At 53.0% G+C, this 24,091-nt stretch overlaps 1 long non-coding RNA gene across 1 annotated transcript; it reads right to left on the bottom strand.

Annotated features, from left to right (window-relative positions):
- Positions 1-1,889: 1,889 nt before the first annotated feature.
- LOC112629268 lies at positions 1,890-23,620 on the bottom strand. The gene is made up of 2 exons (XR_003120561.1): positions 23,561-23,620; positions 1,890-2,842 (listed from the first exon to the last, which is right to left on the bottom strand). It is a non-coding gene; the product is annotated as an uncharacterized LOC112629268 (long non-coding RNA).
- Positions 23,621-24,091: the final 471 nt, after the last annotated feature.

The following is a 24,091-nucleotide window of genomic DNA, read 5'->3' as shown; positions in this document are numbered from 1 at the left end:
ACCTTCCAGAGCGTTTGTTATCCCATGCTCCACTGAAACAATGCCCACACTTGTCTCTCCAGCCTGAATGAGTATCAGGACCTCTACTCATTCATCTCTAGCACCCTGGCACCTGGCACAGAACCTGGCGTCCACTAGGAGCTTAGGAGATGGGTACTGAATGAAGAAATGTAAACAAGGATGGATGGATAGATGGACAGATGGATGGGCAGGTAGATGGGCAGATGGATGGACAGATGGATGGACAGATGGATGGATGGATGGATGGATGCACATGGATGGATGGGCAGATGGGTGGATACATGGATGGGAAGATGGAAGAGTAGATGGATGGATAGAGGGACAGATATGTGGATGGATGGATGGGTAGGTAGGTGGGTGAGTGGACAGATGGATGGATGAATGGATGGATGTGTGGGTGGATGGATGGATGGGAAGATGGAAGAGTAGATGAATAGATAGAGGGACAGATAGGTGGATGGATGGGTAGGTGTGTAGATGGATAGATGGATGGATGGATGGATAGCTGGACAGATGGATGGATGAAAGGGGTGGTGTGACATTGTGAGTGAGAGCTCTGGTTCTGGGCTCTGACAGACTCAGGTTCAAGTGTCCTGGTGAGCACTAACTCCATGTCACGCACAGTCCCTGGTGCGTTCCCTATCCTCAGCCATTCAGTGATGTATCACTCTCTTCCTTCACTGCCCCAATATTCCCCCAGGGGTAAGCCCTGCATCAGGCTCTGCAGGGTGGCTGGGATGCTTCAAGGGAGGAGGAACAGATTCAGGGAGCCAGGAGAGGGGAGCACAGAGGAGCCTGCAGGCCCGGCTTTCAGAAGGCCTGAGCTGGGCACTGTAGCCCCTGAATCCTACGTTGTGTCACCTAGGCATAGAGTATGCAGGGCAGACATCAGGGAGAGAGGAATCCTGGTTATGCCCCAGATCCCCAGGACCTAGAATACTGCCTCAGAGAGCAGAAAGAAATTACCCCAGCCCTTCTCAGGCCTGTGTCTACGGAGCCATCCCTTTCAGGCAAACTGCAGTTTGGGCACCCATCCTGTTGGGAGCTCACAGGGCCAGCTTGGGGCTGACATAGGCACTGAACTACCTGATCTCCAGGCTGTGGCCTTGGCCTCCAAGCCCAGAGTGGGGGTAGCTGGATGGGCCACGTCCTGCAGGCCAGGAATGGGTCTGGAGCAGTTTCCACGTCTTTCCCACAGTCGGGGCTGGCAGGACAGAGCAGAACAAGATCCAGCTGGAATCCTGATGGGAACAGGGAAGCCGGGAACCTGTTTTGCAAGCTCCCTGCCGTCTCAGAGCCCCGAGGATCGCACATGCATAGACACACACACACACACACACACACACACACACACACACACACACCTGTATCCCCATGGCCAGCAAGCTCTCTGGTTTCACCAGCCCATGGTAGATGCCTGCTGGGGTCATGGGAATGTCACAGCCACAGCAGCCACACATTGACTACATGAGAGGCCACCCATTCTCATAGAGTCAAAGTCAGTCTACAGTCATCTGTCAGTGACTCCCCCAGCATCAGGCTGACCGCTCCTCTGGCTGCACCCACCTGACAGGATGGCAGTACAGGCATTCATTGAGCATGGATGTGGGCCAGACACAGGACTAGCTCACTTCATCCTCACAACGACTTTGAATTTTGCACCGTCATGCAGATGGAGAAACAGAGCAACTTGTGGGGAGTCTTGCCCAAGGTCGCACAAGGAGTGGGCACAAGCACTAGGCTTTGGGCTCTGGCAGCCTGGACCCAGGGTCCATGCAGGAGCCTTTCACCAGCAAGAGCAGGAGCCTTTGAAACTCAGGGTTCTTGGCTGGCACGGGGGACTCTGTTTTATAAAAGTGGTGAGTGCCTCTGGTTGAATGTTTAATGTTCATATCAACGAATCTCCACTGTATCCATCACCAGAGCCCTCCAGGGCAGATGGGCATTGGAGAGGCCACCCGCGCCCAGCATTGGATGGAGGGTGGGGTGAGGCCCCAGGCTGCTGACCCAGGCTGCAGGATGGGCTCAGCCTCCTGTCTCCAGCATTCTCCTAGTGCTGGTTGGGACAGGACCCTGCCTCATTGTGGGCACTGGCCAGCCATCTGTCCCCAGTGACGCAGCAACCCAGACCCACCTGCCTGGAGAACAGCCCTCCACAATAATAATAATTATGACAACTATTATTAGTGTTCTATTGTGGTGACGGTAATAACCAGCTTGGCATCGTGGTCAGGAGACCAGACTCTGTGCCAGGCAGACCTGGCTGCACCTCCCAGCCACCCCTTGGCTGTGGGACCTTAGGCCAGTACCTTGACCCTCCCTACACCTTAGCTTCCTCCTCTGCAGATGGGAGGAGGCTGCTCAGGTGCATTGGCTCCTGCTTGCAGGGGGCAGGGCTGCACAGGCAGAATTCTGGACAACCTGGCCTGGAAGCCACAGGAAGGCAGGCCCCGCAGCACTGTGTGTTTACAAAGCTGACCTACCTGGCCTCCCAAGGGAACCCATGATGAAAGCTTCCGGCACCCCTTGCCAGTCATCAGCCCACGCGCTGCTTCACCTCCTGTAATGACAGTGCTGGGCCAATGGCTTGCCCACTTCGCTTGGCAGGCACCGTGCAATTTTCATTAGGTCACGTACTCATTATTTCTCCAGATGACTCTCAGCCAGGGAGATGTGAATTTGATGGGCTGCCCACTTTACAGACGGGGCAACTGAGGCGTGCAGCAGGCAAGGGCTTGCTTCCGGCCTTGGAGAGGGCAAAAGGTCAGTGGTTCAAGTAGGGATTCTGAATTTGGCCTCTGTGGTTCCCTGAAGTAGGTTCCTGGGTGGAGTGGAGAATCACAGTTGCCGGGAGTGGTGCAGGGAGGAGGCAGAAGCCTGCAGAGGCTGCCCGGCCCCAAGAACAAACTCACACTCACTCACAGGCCAACTGCTTGGGCCGCTGCCTGCTCTGCCTCAGATCCTCCAGGATGGAGACATGGGGGACAGGGAGCTGGATCCCACTCCTGCTGCTGTCAACGTCGGAGAAGGGGTGGGGTGTGCCTGGGTTGGGAGCTGGGGCTGTAAATGCTTGACCAAGTGGGAGTTGGTAAGAAGACAACACAGTCTTGCCCCTTCCTGAGCCCTGGCCCAGGTGCTGTGTCACAGACTTTGTAGCTCCTTCTGTCCCCACCATAACCCCGTGGGGTCAGTGCTGCTGCTGGCCCATCCACAGATGAAGACACACCCAAGATGCGACTGCTCAGGCCACAGAGCTGATTGGCAGCAGGTCTGCCCCTGAACCCAGGCCCGAGTGCCCCCAAACCCTGCTTTATCTCACCCCGTGCTCCAGGGAGCCACAGCCAGGGAAGAGGAGAAGTGGCTGAGTGCCGTGGCCAAAGCGAGGGTGGAGAGTCAGCTCTGGTTCCCATCCTGGTCTGCCAAGCTCTTGGCAAGCCTCAGGCCCTTCTGAGTTTCCATTCTCTCACCTGAAGGGGTGAGTAGCTCCCCTCTCTGGCCTGGCTGCCTTGTGGGCTCAAAGGCAATGTGAGAGGTGCCCATTTCATGCTTGGCATATAGTAGGTACTCAAGTAAAGTAAGTTTCCATCTTCCTTTTCCCTCAATTATAAAGCAAAGTGTTCCCTCTCCTAGACAAAATATTACATTTTAGGATGAGTGATGATGGAATTGTAGGCAGTTTGTCGGGCCAGCACTGGCGGGGCTGCTAGGAAAAGATGTCTGAGCTCCTCAAATCACAGGTACAGCAGCCTCGGGAGGGGAGTCCGGTGCTGCCTGCTGCAGGCAGGAGCCTCTGCATCCTCTTCCTTCAAGAGTCTTTCAGGGCCAGGTGTGGTGGTTCACATTTGTAATCCCAGCACTTTGGGAGGCCGAGGCTGGAGGATTGCTTGAGACCAGGATTTAGAGACCAGCCTGGGCAACATAGCAATATCCTGTCTCTTCAGAAAACAAAAAAATCAGCCAGGTGTGGTGGTGCACTCTTGTAGTCCCAACTACTTGGGAGGCTGAAGTGGGAGGATCACAGCCCAGGAGGCTGAGGCTACAGTGAGCTGTGATCGTACCACTGCACTCCAGCCTGGGGCGAGACTCTGCCTAAAAAAAAAAAAAGTGTCTATTGTCATCTCAACTGCACCACTTCCCAAAACTCACCAAAATTCTCCCGGGCTGAGTTCTTTTCATAATCTCATGCTAATGGAGAGTGATTTCTGTGGACTCATACCTCAAGAAATTGTGGCTCTCTCAGAGCCAGCCTTAAAGGATAATAGGCATTCAAAACTGCTAAGGCAGTTCCCGGGCACCGTTACACCCCTATTAAATCACATACACCATTAAAAGGATAAAAGCCAGTGCTGGCATGCACGTGTGTGCATGGCTGTCTTCCTAGGATGCTCTTCCCCAGCTCTGCCGCCTGCAGGAATGGGAGCCTCCTTTCAGGCTCAGCACACGCATCTCTGCAGTGACGCCTTCCCAGCTCCCCATTCAGAATTGCCGCCCTTCCTGGCAGTTCCATAGCACATGGGTCTTGTTTACAGCACTTTGCACTGCCTCCGTCTTAACTCCCAGGTAGGCTATGAAATTGATGACAGGGATGGAAGCGCTCATTCATTCAGTTCACAGCATGCTGAGTGCTTTATGCTCTTGGCCTGTGATTCTCACTAGCGCTCTTTAATGTGGCGACCATCCCATTTTACAAATGAGGAAAGTGAGGCTCAGAGAGGTTCAACCATGTGCCCAAGCCTAGCTGATCCCAGGCCTGGGCTCTTTCAACAGCACGGTGCTGCCTCTGCAGGGGCTGCACCCTGGGCTGGGTTGTGGGGAACTCAGGACCCCTCGGTGGAAAGGGTGGCCGAGCAGGTAGGCAGACAGGGCCAGCACAGTATGTTGCTGGGGACACTGGGAACCCTGGGGTTTGGTGGGAGCCAGACAGCTTGGGGGGATCATGGGAAAGAATTTCATAAAGCTGTGTCCTGTCATAAGTCAGTCAGGTGAGGAAGAAGGATAGGGCATTGGTGGCAAAGACAGCACCATGTCACACAGCCATGTGACAGATGACAGTTGTCAGGGAGCAAGTTCTTCATGCTGTCATTTGAGCAGGATGGAAATTGTGGGCTGGAGAGCAGGGCAATGAGGAGAGGCCATGACTCCCTGGACAGAGCACCCCAGGGGTGACAGTCTGTAAACCAGTGCAGCCTAGAGTTAGAGGGTCTCTAAGGGTGGGCCACAGATCTCTGCCTTCATCCCTGCCTGTTTCAATCGAGTCTGGATGGAGCCATTAGAGCTTATCAGGTGTGCCAAAGGCAATGTCCCCTGAGAACGTTACATTTCCAGAAACCTCAGAAGGTGGAACCAGAGACTGAAACCAACAGAAGGGAATTGAACAGGGAGAACAAGAATAGCCTGCTTTCAGGTGCGAAAGGTCAATTGCGCAAACTGACAAGTTGATGGCAAGGTCCTATTTTCCCCCTGCCTCCTGAATTGTGTTTAAAAAGTGAATCTTTGGCCAGGTGCGGTGGCTTATGCCTGTAATCCTAGCACTTTGGGAGGCCAAGGTGGGCAGATCACAAGGTCAGGAGATAGAGACTATCCTGGCTAACACGGTGAAACTCAGTCTCTACTAAAAATACAAAAAATTAGCCAGGTGTGGTGGCAGGCACCTGTAGTACCAGCTACTTGGGAGGCTGAGGCAGGAGAATCGCTTGAACCCGGGAGGCAGAGGTTGCAGTGAGCCAAGATCGCATCACTGCACTCCAGCCTGGGCGACAGAGCAGACTGTGTCTCAAAAAAAGGGAATCCTCTGAGGTTGAGATGGAGAGATCTGTTTGCTGGGGCTGCCCACAGGAAGTTCTCTAAAAACATCTGTGGTCAGTGGGTCCTGGATGGGTGTCCTGACCTGGGTGACTCCTTGGGAGGAATCAGCCAGTTCCCCTGCACCAGGATGGGGCTAACTCAGCAGAGCCTGTGAGGCTCCAGTGCCCACTCACAACAGCTGGGGTTGGTGTAACCCACATAAAATCCCCCAGTCCCACCCAGGAACAGGCATCCCAGTTGCCTCAAGATCAGAGAGGGCCTTCGCCAGCTGAACAGCAGAGGTGGGGTGGTGAGGACAGAGGGCGGCCTTCTGTGCCTGCGATGAACTATCACTTGAGCCCAGGAGTTCAAGACCAGCCTGGGCAACATGGTGAGGCTCCATCTCTACAAAAAAATACAAAAATTAGCTAGGCATGGTGGTACCTGCCTGTAGTCCTAGCTACTTGAGAGGCTGAGGTGGGAGGTGGTTTGATCCAGGGAGGTTGAGGTTACAGTGTACTGAGATTGCACCACTACACTCCAGTCTGAGCAACAGAACAAGACCCTGTCTCAGAAAAAGAAAAGTGGGCGTAACATAAAGAGTAGGGCAAGTCGTGGTCAGGTGGTGACCTAGGGTGGGTACTCACAGCAAGCACTCCCTCTATGCCTCTGCAAGATGGCCATGCTCTCTTAGCTTGTTCACCTCTAGGGACAGGGAACTCACTACGTTGAGCCTGGGACAGGGCAGACCCCAGTCCTGCCTTCGGAGAATCCGCACTCTGGTGGGGAAGTGAGCTGGCGGCAGGGGCGGGGCCAGCCTCCAGGTCTGACTCCTGCTGCTCTTTCAGAGGGTGTCCCCAGAGGGAAACGGGCTAGAGAGCTCCGGAGATGGGCCCTGCCCAGAGGCCTGGCCTCCCTATGTTCTGCAGGCAGAGGGAGAGTGACCCTTGTGCTTAGGCAGCCGGCCAGAGCCCTGGGAAGCCGAGACCCCTCCTTCCTGTGGGAAGCTGGTAGGCCACTGCCCACAAGTGACCCTCCACAGCGGCCCCTGTCCCCCTTTCCCTCACTGCTCCTGACCCCCCCACACCTGAGTGGTGACAGCTGGGAAGGGCTGATGCCTGCCCTCGCCCCCACTGGGGGAAGAAGTGGCTTCCTTAAGGAGGAGCCTGGACACCCCTCTTCTCTTGCCCCTCAGAGGCTGGATCTAGCCAGGGACTCTGACCTGGATGTGGGGGTGCTGGGATGCAAGAGGCCCAGGTCAAGGCAGGGGTTCCGGACCCTCAGCCAGCCATTCCTGTCCGGCAGGTTGGAGGGGCCAGGGGCCAGAAGCGCTTTGTTGTCTGGAAGGGCAGAGGGATTATCTGCCCACTGGATTTCAAGGCCTCCTTGCTGCCCTCTCCCAAAGCTGCTGACAGACTTGACTCCCTGGGGAGCTGAGGGACGCTTTTCTTGTTTCCTATGACCTCCACAGAGAAAAATCCATCACCGGCTGGCTGAGCAATCCAGGCGGATCCAAGAAAGACGGCATTGAGTCACCTGGGTCCTCATTGCCCTGACAGCCGTGAACGCATCATCCAGCTGGTAATTAGCTCTTACAGGAAAGGGAAAGGTCTGTCATTTTCCTCCGGAAGTGCCACGCGGGGATTGCCGGCTGCCCCTCCTTGAAGCCAGAGAAAGGCCGGATCCTCATCCTGGGGCCAGCCTCTGTTAAGGATGTGGATTAGGGGTGGGAAAATATCCCTCCTTCCACTCAGGAATCCCACTTCTGGGAACTTACCCCAAGGAAACAATCCAACAGGAAAGCAAAGCTGTGCACAAACACGTTCCCATAGGAGTTCTGTATAATAGAACCAGCGCCCAGCAGCAGGAACAGCCATGCACCACGGCTGGGCTAAATATCACTCAGCTGTGAAATAGGGCAAATGGGGAGGATGGGGGACAGGGGGCTCAGAGGTCCTGGCTTAGCACTCAAGGGTTCCTGAACTTTGACATCCCAGCCTGATCCCTACCCTGACACTGGCAAATACACCAGTTCCAGAACTCAGAGGTGGTGACTCCCATCTCCAGGTAGGGGACCTAGCAAGTATCCCACTGAGTCTTATCATCACGCAGGTGTAAGAATCCCTGCTTACATTGCAGCTTCAAGGATGCATTTATTTAAACTCTAAAAATATATATATATATGTATATGTATAGGTGTGTGTGTGTGTGTGTGTGTGTATACATATATTTTTAGATGGAGTCTTGCACTGTAGCCCCAGCTGGAGTGCAATGATGCGATCTCGGCTCACTGCAACCTCTGCCTCCCAGGTTCAAGCGATTCTCCTGCCTCAGCCTCCCAAGTAGCTGGGATTACAGGTGCCCACCACCACACCTGGCTAATTTTTTGTATTTTTAGTAGAGATGGGGTTTCACTATGTTGGCCAGGCTGGTCTCGAACTCCTGACCTCGTGATCTGCCCACCTCAGCCTCCCAAGGTGCTGGGATTATAGGCATGAGCCACCGCGCCCAACCAACTGTAAGTCTTAGTTGTGGCATCTGTAAAATGGACCAGCACCAGGGCCAGTCCCCAGGGTGCCAGGAGGGATAGTGAGATTATGGTGAGGCTTGGTGAGGAACAGCCCATTGCAAATTACACAGCTCCTGTCTCCCTCTCAGCCTCCCCAGTCCCCAGGCCACACAGGCTGCTTTGAGAACATCCCAGTGCCCAGAGCTGTGCCCAGGCCTGGCATGATGTTTCTGCAAGGCTTCTCCATGCTCCTCCTGCCCGGCCGGGCCCTGCTCCGGGCTCTGCAGAGAGGAGTGAGCTCCAAGGTGCACTGGCCAGCCCCACACACCAGATGTGCACCCCTCCCATTCCTTTTCTACCTGCGTCCCTGAGAGCCAGCAGTGTTCCTGGGATGTCTGTGCCCACACTGGCCTAGGCATTGGGAGGGGCCCCATGGAGAGGAGGCACCCGAAGGAAGCAGCTGAGCTGAGTTCCAGAGAATCTTTGAGAGAAGGAAAAGCCAGGCAGAGGCCTTGCCAGTGCTGTTAGGTTTTCAGCTGGCTGGGTGAGGCCAGAGTGAACCTCAGGTAGTGGCTGTATGCACAGGTCAGGGCTGGAGAGGTAGGCTTTAGGGACATCAGGCTACAAGGGGGAGTTGGAAGCTGAAGCTCATGCATCTCCTGGCAACCATGAGGCAAAGAGAAGCCCTAAATGTGGAGCCCAGCAGGGAGCTGGGTGTTTCACTCCTTGGGTGAGTCCCTCCTGACGGGGATCAGTATCTCCAAGCGTCCTCTAGGATCAAACCAGTCTAGTGCTCCTCAGGCCCGGGTGGACCTTCCACGGGTCCGCCAGGCAGCCCGGCCACTTCCCAGACCAGCTCTCCCACGGGCTTCCAGGACAAAGCTCTGAGATTCCCAGGATACCAAGTCTTGTGCAGCCCCGGTTGGTGCCAGCCCTTCCTCTTTGGTAGCTGGCAGTGTCCCCTCTCTAGGGCAACCCCCACCTGCTTGGTGAAGGGATCCCTCTGACAGACACTGAGGGTGGGATGTGTGACTAAGAACAGGTTGTACAGTGAAGGGAAGGGTTTGTAGCTGCCCCGCTGGGAGCCCCTGGACCAGGCAAGGTGCCTCCCTGCTCTGAAATTCCAGCTGGGACTGCCTGTCCCTTGCTCTTGGGTGGGTCCTCCGCCTGCCTTCGCTGGCACACCTGCCATGGGAGAAATCTGCTATGGACCCCCAAACTCATGCCCAATAGTTCCAGTTTCTGCAGGTAAAATGGGCACAGTCATCCCTGCCCACCTTGCAGCCTTGTTGGGAGGATGAGAGGAGGAAACAGCCCAGAGCGAGCTTTGCAAACTGGAAATGACTGGGGAAACTGAGGGGCTGACCAGGCTTCCTTCTCCAGCAGGCAGGCCTGGGCCTGGGGTGTTGCTGGTGATGGTCTGGTCTGCGAGCTTCCATCAGGCAATATTCCTCGCCCTCCTTACTTGTTTCACATGCCACAGCCCAGAGCTAGGTTTTATCACTATTTAAATACATTATATTGATATTTAAATAAGATAATGCATGCACTTAGGGTAAAAACAATCATGGAACACTAAGATGCTTGCAAGGAAATGAGATGGTTCCCCACCTCCCCTCCCTTTCCCCACTCCCCAGAGCAACCAGTTTCCACATTTAGTTGTTCTTTCTGGCTTTGCAGTCTCCACATTTCTCATAAGATGTTTACGTTGCTATTTCTTGATTTTTCAATTCTAGACATTTCTGTTGCTTTCTCATGGTGACAGATGAGGCTTCAGCTCTCTGAAACTCTCCCACTCCCGCCTCCCCTCCCTCAGCCTCTTTAGAGGGCTTTATGCATTTCTTAGTTAATAGCTGGTCAAGGGTTTTATGATGATGATCACGTAAATATTATTCCATGAAAGTCAGGAAGTGGTCAATGACGGTTTCTTGTACAGTTTTGTTTGTGTGTGCCCTGGAGTGAATGCATTTATTTATAACTTGCAAGGTATTATGTGTCTCTTCTTAATTTTTCATCTGATCTACTCTAAACTGAGTGCTGGTGTTGTCAAATGCTCTGACAGTCTGTGATCTACTCTGTTTTGCCCTAAGCTTCCCATCTTCTGCTCTGGGGCCACTTCTCTGCCCCCTGGGAAGGATCCTCCTTCCTGGGTGATCACACACTCCCTGGTTGTTCTCAGCTCCTATGGGAGTGTGTGCAACCAAAGCTTCCTAGAAGGTGCACAGTCGTTATATTCTATTTAAACTTAAATTTTATTTTGAGGCCTTGCATTTTTGCAAGGTTTACAAGGTTGAGCCTTCCTGTGGGCATAAAATCCAGGCAGGAAATCCTTTTCCCCCAGATTTTAAAGGCAACTGATCGTTCTGCGGTCCTCTAGCTTCCATTGTTGCAAGGAGAGGTCCAATGATAGGCTTATTATTATTATTATTTTAAATTTAAAAACACATGCACAGAGTTTCAAACATAAAACTATAAAGCTTATTTAAAAAAAAAAAAAGTCCCTGCGTTATCTCTCTCTACCCAATTCCTAGTTCCCAGAGGCAACTTTTCTCTATATTTGATTCTGCAACTTTTCTCTAGATTTGGAAACAACACACTTGTACTGTTCCTTACTGACCCTCCAGCTTGTGACACTCTCACTTACCTTTCTCTTACGGAGGAGGAGGCTTCAGGCCACTTACGTCCCCACCCCTCCCCACACAGGCCAATCCCCTCCCCCATCCTCCCAAGATTGCTACCCCATAATTTCTGGTCAAATTAGTATTGTTTACATATTACGCTATGCGACAGTCACGTATCACTTAACGACAAGGATATGATTTGGGAAATGCGTCATTAGGTGCTGTCATCATTGTCATGGAGCATACAATGCTAGATGGGATAGCCCACTACACACCCAGGCCAGATGGTCTAGCCTATTGCGGCTAGGCTACAAATCTGTACAGCATGTGCCTGTACTGAATGTTGTAGGAACTGTAACACAATGGCAAGAATGTGTGTGTCTAAACATAGAAAAGGTACAGTAAGAACACAATATTATCTGACGGGACCACCATGGTGTGTGTGACCCTGACCAAAATGTGACGAAGCAGCACGTGACTCTATATAAACATTATGGCCAGCTGAGCCATGGTATGGCCTGATTGGATTTCCTTCCTTGTGCAACTTCTGGGTTTCCCTGGGGATTAATAATTGCCTCCTTGTTTTGACTTGCTTGTTTTTTTTCTGGGCTTTTCACCAAACTTTGACAGAGCTCTAATATTCCTCTCCAAACAGCCAAGCACCCCAGCAAGAATCCATGAGCTTGGGAGCCTCCTTTTCTAATCTGCGCTGATTGCTTCTGTCTGCAAAGCCCTCACTCTGGGCCTCCCTTTCTGTTGTCTGAATCGCATGTCTTGTTTCGTTTCCTCTCTCTCTTTCTTTCTTTCTTTCTTTCTTTCTTTCTTTCTTTCTTTCTTTCTTTCTTTCTTTCTTTCTTTCTTTCTTTCTTTCTTTCTTTCTTTCTTTCTTTCCTTCCTTCCTTCCTTCCTTCCTTCCTTCCTTCCTTCCTTCCTTCCTTCCTTCCTTCCTTCCTTTCTTTCTTTCTTTCCTCTCTTTTTTTTTCTCTTTTTTTTTTTTGAGACGGAGTCTCACTATGTCACCCAGGCTGGAGTGCAGTGGCGTGATCTCGGCTCACTGCAAGCTCCGCCTCCTGGGTTCACGCCATTCTCCTGCCTCAGCCTCCCGAGTAGCTGGGACTACAGGCGCCCGCCACCTCGCCTGGCTAATTTTTTGTATTTTTTTAAATAGAGACGGGTTTTCACCGTGTTAGCCTGGATGGTCTCGATCTCCTGACCTCGTGATCCGCCCGTCTCGGCCTCCCAAAGTGCTGGGATTACAGGCTTCAGCCACCGCGCCCGGCCTCTTTTTTTTCTCTTTCTTCCTTTCTTTCTTCCTTCCTTTCCTCTCTGCCTTTCCTCTCTCCCTCTTTCTTTCTTCTTTTCTTTTAACTGCCTTCCTTTCTTTTCTTTCTTTCTGACACAGGGTCTCACTCTGCCACCGAGGCTGGAGTGCAGTGGCACAATCGCAGCTCACTGCAGTTTCAGCCTCCTGGGTCAAGTAACCCTCTCACCTCAGCCTCCTGAGTGGCTGGCAGCACAGTCATGCACCACCAAGCCCATATTTTTACTTTTTCTTTAGAGATAGGGTTTCCCCATGTTGCCCAGGCCGGTCTTGAACTCCTGGGCTCAAGCAATCCACCCCCTTTGGCCTCCCAAAGTGCTGGGATTACAGGCGTGAGCCACCGTGCCTGGCCTTCATGTCTTATTTCTTGGTTTAATTCCTAATTTTAGAGAAAGAGTGTCTGGGAAGTAATTTTTCTTTTTTTAATTGGAAAATGTCTCACTCTACCCTCCCACTGGACTGCATCGGTACTGAAATAGTTTTCCTTCAGGGTGTTGAGACATCACTTCACGACCTTCTAGTTTCTGGACTTGCTGTTGAGAATGTCAACATTATTCTGATTCCTTTTCTCCGCACTCTACCGAACATGGTTTGAGGATTTTCTCAACCCTGGTGTTGTGAAGTTTTACAATAATGTGCCCAATATGGTCTTTTTTCCACTTCTCTGCTGGCCCTTTTTATAGGGAGACTTGTGTCCATGAGTCTCAGATTTTTTTTTTAATTTCATATCTTTATTACTTTCTTTCCTTTCATTTTATCCCATGAGATACGGGACAAAAAATCAGGGCATTAAGTGAACGCTATCCTGACCTCCGGAAACCCTCGTCCCCTCCCGCGTCACTAGGCATATGCATTCGAAGTAGCACATTTGAGGATTATTTGGGGAATCTGGATAACCTTAGAGAAAGATCTCTAAGGTCAGATGCTTGGGGAGGGGGGTACCCCACAGCAATGGGGGTGTCTCCTTCTAGCTCAGCCTGATGCCAACAAACAAGTGCCTCCTGTAGCCCAGAGCAGCTCGGGCTGCTAAATCACTGTCTCCAAGATTCTGATGGACTTGGTCTGGGGCGGGACCTGAGCATCCGCATTTCACATGCTTTCCGGTGATTCTAAGGGTGGTTGGGGCTGAGTCCTAGGGCTGACCTGCTGCCCTTGCTCCGAGAGCCTGACCGGCTAGCTGCCTGTTGGGCTCTGGTTTGCTCACAGGGGCTCTGTGAGTTCAGGGTGCTGAGATCCTCATTGCAGAGTTCTGTGTCCTGGTGTTGGGACTGAGCTGGGCGAGCTACTCTTGAGAGAAGGCTTGGCTCTTCAGTTCGGTTTTCAGACGCTCAGAAGACTATGGGCTCCGGGGCACCCACAGGACTCAACCCTTTCCCGAGGAGAGCATCCCCTCCCACCCCACCGTGTGGCCTGGGGTTCATGCCTCCTTTTTTTGTCACTTCACTATCTCCCCATCCTGCAAGGAGGATGAAATGGTCCTGTTTTTAGGTCCTGATCCAGAGGCTCAGAGAGGAGGTGCAGCTTTGCCTAGGGCCACCTTGCTGGTAAGGGTCAGGCCAGAGACACAGACTCTACATCCAGGGTTTTTCTACTTCACTCAGCTTCCTCCTTTATCATTCAGTCATTCAACAAACATTTACTGAGTTCCCAGGCTATATGCTAGGAATTTTAAGTTTATTTTTATTTTATTTATTTATTTTTGAGATGGAATCTCACTCTGTCGCCCAGGCTGTAGTGCAATGGCATGATCTCAGCTCACTGCGACCTCCCCTTCCTGGGTTCAAGTGATTCTCCTGCCTCAGTCTCCTGAGTAGCTGGGATTACAGGCGTGCACCACTGCGCCCGGCTAATTTTTTTTGTACTTTTAGTCGAGACGGGATTTCGCCATGTTAGCCAGGCTGGTCTCAAACTCCTGACCTCAAGTGATCTGCTCACCTCGGCCTCCCAAAGTGCTGGCATTACAGGAGTGAGCCACTGTGCCCGGCCCGGAACTTTAAATTTAAAAACACATTCAGGCCTGGTGACGTGGCTCACACCTATAATTCCAGCACTTGGGGAGGCCGAGTGGCAGATCGCTCGAGCCCAGGAGTTCCAGACCAGCCTCTACAAACAATATAAAAACTAGCAGGGTGTGGGTATGCAGCTGTAGTCCCAGATATTCAGGAGGTCGAAGTGGGAGAATTGCTTGAACCCAGGAGGTCGAGGCTGTGGTGAGCCGAGATGGCACCACTGCACTCCAGCCTGGGCGACAGAGTGAGACTCTGTCTAAAAAAAATTAATTTAAAAAAAACCACATGCATGGAGTTTCAAAAATAAAATTATAAGGCTTATTTTAAAAAAGCAAAATAAATAAATAAATAAATAAAAAACAAAAAGAAGTTTGTCATTGGGGAACAGTGGGCCTCCTGGTCTGGTCTGGTTGTTATGGTGACTTGTGTCGCCACTTCTCTCTGGTCAGCTGGGGCTCCTCACATAACTTCATTTCAGTCCAGCCTCACCCGGGGCAGGTCACGACAAGGCCTGGGGTGCAGGAGGAATTACTGTTACTGCTGTTGTTGTATCAAACAGGAGGGGCTGGGAGGGCTGGGCCTGCAGCCAGCAGAACCCACATTAACAATTAAGGACTTTGCGACTTTCATTCCACCCTCACTGCATGAAATATTCAGGCACCGGAGGAGATTGGTCTCAGATCTCTGCAGCAGGCAGGCCAGGGCAGGGCCAGGTGGGGCGGCTTTGTGGGGTTGTAGACCTCAGGCCTAGGGCAGCACCCAAGGCCTGGCACGTGTGCCATCCAGAGGCTGTGGGGGCTAGAGGTACCTGACCCAGAGGGTGCAGCTGCAGACTCCCCTAGGGCACCCCAGGGGCCAGGCACTGAGGGTCCCAGAGAAAAATAAGGCTTAATCCTCCAGGAGGGCACAGCTGGGGAGGAGGCAGAAACACCCCCATATCACGGGTGGGCCTGGGCCTCACCACTCCCAGCAGAGTGGTGCAACAGTTACAGAAGTGCACAGCTGGACTCAAAGAAAGACCATGTGTCTGGGGCCTGGAATTTGTCACTTGATGTAAACCCTGTAATTATCTTATAAGTAGCATAAATTGTGTTACATTGTATTTGTGTACCTGTGAAAGCATCAATTTGATTAATACAGACACTTCAATTAAATCCCAAGTGAGTAAACCTGCTGTGCTGTTTCCTCTTCTTCTTCTGGGTTTCCTTCCTAATACATGGGGCACCTCCAGTATGAAATTTGGTCTGGGCCTCTCTTGTGCTCTGAGAGCCTGATAAGGCTTGGCTCTGTGTCCCCACCCACATCTCACCTTGAACTGTAATAATCCCCACGTGTCATGGGTGGGACCAGGTGGAGATAGTTGAATCACAGGGGCGGTTTCCCTCATAATCAGTGATTTCTCACGAGATCTGATGGTTTTATAAGGGGCTCTCCCCATCGCTCGGCTCTCATTCTCTCTCCTGCCACCGTGATTGGTAAGTTTCCTGAGGCTTCCCCAGCCATGCGGAACTGTGAGTCAATCAAGCCTCTTTCCTTTGTAAATTACCCAGTGTTGGGTATTTCTTCATAGCAGGTGAGAACGAATTAATACAGAGCCTCAAGAAAGACAAAGCAGGTTAAGGAAAGTACAAGCATGACTTTCCACCAGAGTGACAACCCCAGACATCACCAAGGATGGGCAAGGCACACCCCATATCCTTCTGGCAGGAGTGTGAATTAGCCCCAGCTCTTTGGAAGGCACTTTGGCACTGTCTAGCCAACCTGTGTGTACTGTGTGACCCGGCCATTCTCTGTCTTGGTATAGATGTGAGCAAAGTTCATACTCATGTGTGTTGGGACACGTATAAGAGGGTCCACAGGGCATTGCTTGTAGGAGCAAAAAAAAAAAAACCTAAAAAAACAAACAAACAAAAAACCCCAAAACTAGGCTGGGCATGGTGGCTCCCACCTGAAATCCCAACATTTTGGGAGGCTGAGGCAGGAGGATAACTTGAGGCCAGAAGTTCAAGATCAGTCTGGGCAACATAGAACCAATCTTTCCTTTAAAAAAAAAAAAAAAAAAAAAAAGGCCAGCCATGGTGGCTCACATTTGTAATCCCAGGACTTTGGGAGGCCGAGGTGGGTGGATCACCTGAAGTCAGGAGTTTGAGACCAACCTGACCAACATGGTGAAACCCTGTCTTTACTAAAAATTAGCTGGGCGTGGTGGTGGACACCTATAATCTCAGCTACTCGGAAGGCTGAGGCATGGGAATCACTTGAACCCCCAGAGGCGGAGGTTGCAGTGAGCCAAGATAGTGCCATTGCACTCTACCCTGGGTGACAGAGTGAGACTCCATCTCAAAAAAAAAAAAAAAAAAAAATTTCAGGTGGTAAGAGCCTGTAGTACAAGCTACTCAGGAGGCTGAGGCAGGAGGATCACTTGAGTGAGTCTAGGAGGTTGAGGCTGCAGTCAGTCATGATTGAACCATTGTACTCTGGCCTGGGTGACAGAGTCTCAAACGAACAAACAAAACTAGAAACAAATGTCCTTCAACAGGAGAAAAGTAAGGGTAATATATGCATGCAGTGGATCTAAGATAGCAGTGGTTCTTAGCCAAGGGCAATTCGGCAATGTATGAAAATATTTTTAGTTTTTAAAACTGGGGACAGGGGTATTACTTCCATCAAATGGGTGGAGGCCAGGGCTGCTGGTGAATGTCCTACAATGCACAGAATATGCTCACAAACATGCTGAGGTTGAGCAACCTTGCTATATGGCTATGAAAATGAATGAACTACACCTACATGTGCCAACATAATGAGCACAGAAGCACACTGCAAATGAACACATGAAGTACCACACCATGAAGACAGAGTTCAAAAGCAGGCAAAACCAAACACTATCTTTTTCTGTGTGTGTGTGTGATGGAGTCTTGCTCTGTTGTCCAGGCTGGAGTGCAGTGGTGTCATCTCTGCTCACTGCAACCTCTGCCTCCTGGGTTCAAGCGATTCTCCTGCCTCGGCCTCCGGAATAGCTGGGATTACAGGCACCTGCCACCACACCCGGCTAATTTTTGTATTTTCGGTGGAGACGGGGGTTTTGCCACATTGGCCAGGCTGGTCTCGAACTCCTGACCTCAAGTGATCTGCCTGCCTTGGCTTCCCAAAGTGCTGGGATTACAGGTGTGAGCCACAGTGCCTGGTCTAAATACGATCTTATAAGGGAGAAATATGGTAAGCTGAAAGCACAGGAATAACCAACACAACACTGAGATTCCTAGATACCCTTGGGTCGGGGAAGGCTGGGACCTGTGACCAGGAGGGGCTGCAGGAGCATCAGAAGCAGAAGTAGTGATAATTTAGTGTGGGTGGTGGGCTCCCAGGCATATGCTTCTCAGTGTTCTCTGTTAATATGAACCAGTTCATCATAAGAATAATGTTAAGTGCATTGAGGCGATAGCCAGCTCTGCTATCCCCAGCCCCAGTATGTTGAGCCTCCCTCTTGTCTTGCTCCATCAGGCGATGGTGTGAGGAGATGTCAGCAGCTAAAGGGGCAGGGGGAGAATTTCCATGGCTCTGGTTGGGAAGTCATGGAAAGGGAGGGGTTCAGATGCTGAGAGCCCCCATCAATCTCTTTACTTCCATTCCCACTTGGCTCTGGCTCTGGCCTGCCTGGCCTTAAAGCCCTCTCTCACTGTCTGCTAGTCTCAGTGGATCTCCCCTCAAACCTCCTCCTTTCTAATCACACACAAGTCTGGCCAGATCTCTCCTCTGCTCTAAGCCTTTCTGTGGCTCCCCACTGCCATCAGATGATACTTGAGGCTTTTTGCCAACACATGAGCCCTTTGGGCTTCAGCTTCACCCTTGCCCTGTGATATCAGCGGTTCTAGGCAGCCGTCCTGTGCAGTGTGGACTTCCTGAGCTCCAGAAAGTTGCCTGGCACACTGGTTAACAGTGGGGATGAAGGAGCCCATCCTGCCCTAGACCTCTCACTGCTGCCTCTGGGGGTCCAGCATGTAGGGAAACTGGTAGTCCCAGCTTCATGCAGTTTTCCCACCTATAAATGTGGGAGTTGAGACACATGACCTCTGAACTCTGTGTTCTTGAGGATCTCCATATTCTGGGCTGGACCCACCCCAAAAGGAAGAAGGTGGCAGTCCAGGGCCATACCCAGAATCCTTTGTAGCACAGTCTGCCAGGGACAAGCATGGGGTTTCCTGGACAATCCTTGTTTCACTGGACCTCAGTGTTTGCCTCTGGAAAATGGGAAGACAGTCCTGGTGCAGAGGATGGGAAAGGAAGCATGGCTCCCCTCCCCAGAGCTTTGCAACAGCTCTGCCAAGTACTTGACACTAGCTCTGTCAGGGAGGGCTTGGATGAGAACACTGGGGCTCTGAGAGGACAAGGGACTAGTCTAGGGTCACCCAGCCAGACAGTGATGGAATTGCTGGGAGACTGAGCTAATGACAATGACATGTAGTGATCTATCAGTAGAAATAGCTGGAGAGCTCTGACCACAGTTGCCATCCAGAGGCATCAGAGTCACAGAGCCTTGGTCACAATGTGGAAAAGTCTGAAGCAGGAGGAAGTGGGTGGTGAACATGGGTCCAGGCACCTTGCCGACACCCAGCATCGCAGAACCAGAGTCACAGCGGAAGAGACACCGCAGAGCATTCACCCCATTCCTCCTCCTTGAGAAGGGAAACTGAGGTGTGGGAGACAGTAGTCTGTGGGGTCAGATACACTCCAGAGCTCAGATGGTCCTGGGTTCGAATCCTGATTCAGCCACTTGCTAGTCACGTGACCCTGGGCAAGTGACTTAACCTGTGTGAGCCTCAGTTTCTTACTCTATAAAATGGGAACAGAGGGTTCTTACCACATCAGTGAGGAGTCAGTGAGACAATCTAACTCTAGCACAGTGCTGGGTACCTAGAAAGTGCCCAGTCAACATTGTCCATATTAGTGACACTTAGCCACTTTTCAGTGGACCCTGACTTGCTGCTGGCAGCCTTTCAGGATGATACCTCATAGTCTGGCCCAGACCTGGTCAGCCACCATTGCCTCACTGTCCTGAAAAAGATTCAGCTACCACCACACACTCTGTTGGCCATACCAGAGTCCTTGGGTGTCCACAAGCCTCTGAACACTGCCTATAAGTTCACGCCCAGTGATCTGAGCTTCTTGGAGGCAAACAACCAAGCCAACAAGAACCCATGTTCAGTCCTCGAAGGGCTAATGACACCTTCTCATAGGTTTATTATAACCCTCAAAAGATGGCAGGTTAGAATCATTGGCATATACCGAGTCCAGGATCAGTGGCAGGTGCTGTTGGTTATTGTCATTGTCATTGCTATTATTAGATCTCAGAGGCCCCAGGGAAAGGGCCCAGCTTCCTTCTGAGGCTTACAAAACCCTCCTCTGCCCAGCTCCATCGCTCAACCTCTTCCTGACTTTCCCCACCCTGCTGTTCCCTCCTGTATACCCCAGCTGCAAGGTGTAATAGTGTCTCTCCACACCCCTCACCTGCTCACCTTTGGGCCTTTGCTTGTGCTGCTTCCTCCACCTGGAGCCTCCTCCCCACTCCACAAGACGACAAACTCCTTCAAGATTCAACTCCTCTAGGAAGCCATTCCCAGTGCCTGAGCACGCTCCTATAATGATGTGTTCTGCCCATTCTCGTTGGCGGTACTTACCACAATGCATTGCAATGTGTATATACATGCCCATTTAAATGTGTTTGTGCATAAATGCATATATACTCATAGATTTCCTCTATGTTCACTGAGCTAAAAAATGAAAGTGACCTTGGGAAAGGCATCTCCCTTCTGGGGCTCTGTTTTTCCTCACCTTCAAAATGAAGGCCTCAGACTCAGTCTGTCATGCACTGAGAGGTTTGACATTCACTCAGCAAACACCAAATGGTACCGCCTCTGGGGTTGGAGCTCAGAGCCCCAACCATGGAAAAGAGTAAGAAAGCCCATTCCCCCTGAAAGTAAGGGGTACACTCTGCTTGTCACCAGCTTGTACCAGCACTCCCCCCACAGGCCCTAGGTTTTGGAGTATTTTGTCGACCATGTGTTAGCGTCTATCACGTGTTAGTGTACCGGTTCTCAGCCCCTGCTGGCTCTCACAAATGAACACACATATCCTGGGAGAGTCTTTTAAAAAACGGGGGTAGAATGTTGGTGGGGCACCTTTATTTTTAAAAGACTCACAACTACTTTTCCTGGGCACCTAGAGTGTGATTGTGTTAGTGCACCATGATTTGGTTTTACTGTTTTCTTTTCTTTTTTTCTTTTTTTTTGAGATGGAGTTTCGCTCTGTCGCGAGGCTGGAGCACAGTAGCGCGATCTCAGCTCCCTGCAAGCTCTGCCTCCCGGGTTCACACCATTCTCCTGCCTCAGCCTCCCGAGTAGCTGGGACTACAGGTTCCTGCCACCACGCCCGGCTAATTTTTTTGTATTTTTAGTAGAGACGGGGTTTCACCGTGTTAGCCAGGATGGTCTTGATCTCCTGACCTCGTGATCTGCCCGCTTCAGCCTCCCAAAGTGCTGGGATTACAGGAGTGAACCACCGTGCACGGCCAGTTTTACTGTTTTTGTAACAAAGCAGAATTGTCATGATCAAGGGGCTTAAGAAGCAAAGTTATTGAGGCAGAAGGATTGGATTGCTGGAGCGCAGGAGTTTGAGACCAGCCTGGCAAACAGAGTGAGACCCTGTCTCTATGGAGAAAAAAAAAAAAAAAAGAAGAAAAAAGAAAATAACCAGGCATGGTAGTGCCTATGGTCCCAGCTACTTAGGAGGCTGAGGTGGGAGGATCTCTTGAGCCTGGAGGTTCAGGTTGCACTGAGCCAAGATAGTGCCAGTGCACTCCAGCTTGGGAGACAGAGTGAGACCCTGTCTCAGACAAAAAAAAAAAAAAAAGCAAAGTCACGTTCACGTGACATTTTGGGATCCCGGTTCTGTTGGGCTGTGAGTACTCCGGGGGCATGGCACCTACTCCTGGACCCTATTATATGGGCCCTCCGGGAGGTGGAAGTCCCTTTTCCTTCAGGACCCTGTTTCAGCCCTGGGCCCTCTCACCTCCTCTGGTCCTATCCTGTTTTGCCCAAGCATTCCCAGCCCTTGTGTGGGGAGCAGAGAGATCTTCCCTCAAGCCACCCAGTACCACCACCGCTAGCACTTTGTCTTTGTTCTACCCTGAGGACGTGAGCAAAGCTATCAAGACTCCACAGAGGAACTCTTGGTCCTTGGTCCACACAGCCTGTAGATGACGCAAATAAACCCCATCTAGATAGAGGCTTCTCTTTTTTCTTGGAAGTTCAGCGGAAGCTGCTAGCTCTGGAGGATCAGGGGGCAGAGATAACAGGCCCGAGGAACCACCTGGAGCTGCGCACGAATGGGGAGGGGGTTCTCACAAAGCACAGAGCTATCTCAGCAACTTCCCTGGTGAGCTGGTGGGTTTTTCCTATGGTGTATCCAACGTTTACACTTCAATCTCCCAGGAGCAACTCTGCACGGGCTTCATTCTGCAGGGAGCCTGCAAGGAGCTCCTTGAAGTTAATCTGGCTTCCTGGAGGTTAAGACAGACCTGCAGCTCCCCCAGGCAGAAGCTGAAAGCCCCTCCCTCTCTAAACTCAAACTGAGCTGTGCTGGGCCAGCAGAGCAGTGCCTCGGAGGGAAGGATATCCCCTCCCTTCAGGAGCTGGCTCACTTGGGCAGATCCTGGGAGACCCTCAGCATCCCTGGGTTTAACCTTGGAAGCTGTGCTCAGCCCATCCTCTCCCCACCACCCTCTCCTGACCATCTGTCTGGAGAGACTGGCGAACGGGTGGGAGACGAGATATTGAATCTGGACCGCTCTGTGTACTCCCCTCCATCTCTTCTCCACATGTGGGTCAGGGTGAGCCTCTTAAAAAGGTAAACGAGGTCATGTTGCTTCCCTGCTAAAACCCCCACTGCCTCCCCAGCTGCCTTGGAATCATACATGATCTGGCCCCTCTAATCTCTGACCTCTGACCTCAGCTCTCACGCCTCTTCCCTGGCCAACCTCCAGCCCCACTGGCCTTGGAACAGGCTCCTAACAGGCCAGCCCTAGGGCCTTGGCACTGGCTGTTCCAGCTGCCTGGAATGCCCTTCGCCTTATCTTTGTACCTTGTCAATCGGACTTCAGCTTCGATGTGCCCCCCGACCTCCCTGACCGCTGGATCTAAAGTAACTGATTATGCTTTCTACGACAGCAGCTCGACTTAATGCCCCGCATAGCACTTAAGACCAGTTTTATTGTGATCTAGCTCGTGTGTCTTCTCCCCATCCTGCTCCCAGGACGCCAAGTCCCTCGCAGAGGGCAGTCCGGTGCCCTGCAGAATTCCCCGGGGCTGGAGCAGGCCCCGCGGCGAGTAGGCGCTGAGTACACAGCTGAATGAATGGCGTAGCAACTGTAAACGGGGCATCAGCTGCTGCGCGGGCGCGCGCTCCTGGCAGTGGGCCGCTCACTGTCGCGTGCGCGGGTTTGATCTCGTTGCAGGTTCCGGGGGAGGGACACCCCTCCACCCCGCCTGCTGGCGGTAGACGCGCCGTAAATGCGCTTTGGAGACCGGAGGATAACGAGACAGACTTACAGGCAGTGGGAAGGACGGGGGTCCCGCGAGGGCCGCCGGTGGGCAGTTCTGTGGCCGGCTTGGCGCCCCCGGACCCCGGCGTTCAGGACCCTGTGGGAGACCTTCCCACCTTCCCAGTGGTTTCCACCCCGCGAATTGCAGATTATCTCCCGAATCCCAGGGACTTAGCGGTCGAGTGGGCGGAGGGGGAGCGTGGCTCCGAGCGCCACTCCGGGCTGGGGGCAGGTTCCCGGCGCAATCGCCCCATCGGGGCAGAGAGTACCGACCACGCTGCGGGACGCGGCTGGCAAGGCCCTGGCCCTGCCGGGGCGCGGACGCCAGCGCTTAGCTCAGCCCCGGGCTAGGAGCGGAGACGCAGCCCTGCTGCGCGCTCCGGCAGGAGACCCGGGTGGGGACGGGGGCGGAGGAGCCTGGGGGCAGGGAAGGGGACAAAGAGCCGCCCTGCCGCGGGGAAGAGCGACCCCCATGTCACAGTCCTATTGTTCGCTGAGTCTCCGACTGCCCTGAACTCTGGTGCCCCCGGGAGGGAGAAGGGGCGCCGTCGCCCAGATCGTGGGTATTTGTTTATCTGGGGAGAGGGAGGAGGGCGGGGGACGCGGGCCGGGGAGGGGGCTCGACTGCTATTTCTGCGCGTCGCCTTTAAGGGAAGCCCGGCCCTACCTTTCCCACCGTCCCCCTCCCCGCAGTCGTACCTGCATTTTAAAAGCGCCCTGTAGCCCTGGGATTGGCCAAGGCCGCGTCCTCTGGGCGCAGAAACTTGAACCGCCGGGAGCCGGCTGCGGGCGGGGGTCGGAAACCCCGCGGATGGACCGTACCACCCCCGCGGCTCCCCCCACGCGTGCCCCGCCCCTCCCGCACACCCCCGGAGCGGCCCAATCGCACGGCCGGGAGGGCGGGACCGCGGCCGGAACGCGCCTCTGAGAGGGCACCGGCCGGGCGGGCGCACCGCGCAGGGGGACGGCGGGGGCCGCGCCTCTGCTCCCCCGTCGCCCTCGGGGGCGGGGCCGGGCCTCGGAGCCCCGCCCACTCTCCGCCCGGGGTGGGCGGGGCGGCGGGGGCTCCCGGAGCTGGGCCGGGGGCGGGCCTCCGCCTGCCTCGCCAGAGCCCTGAGAGCGCCCGGCTTCGCGGCCGCCGACGCAGCAGCCGCCTCCGCTCGTCAGCCCCGAGGCGCGCGGGCTCCCTGGCAGCCCCGGCGGGCGCGGCGAGAGGGCGCGCAAGGCGGC

Source organism: Theropithecus gelada, chromosome 7b, assembly GCF_003255815.1.
Source record: "Theropithecus gelada isolate Dixy chromosome 7b, Tgel_1.0, whole genome shotgun sequence".
Taxonomy (NCBI): Eukaryota; Metazoa; Chordata; class Mammalia; order Primates; family Cercopithecidae; genus Theropithecus; species Theropithecus gelada.
The sequence above is the reverse complement of the archived record's forward strand: the minus strand, read 5'-3'. Positions and strand labels throughout refer to the sequence as shown.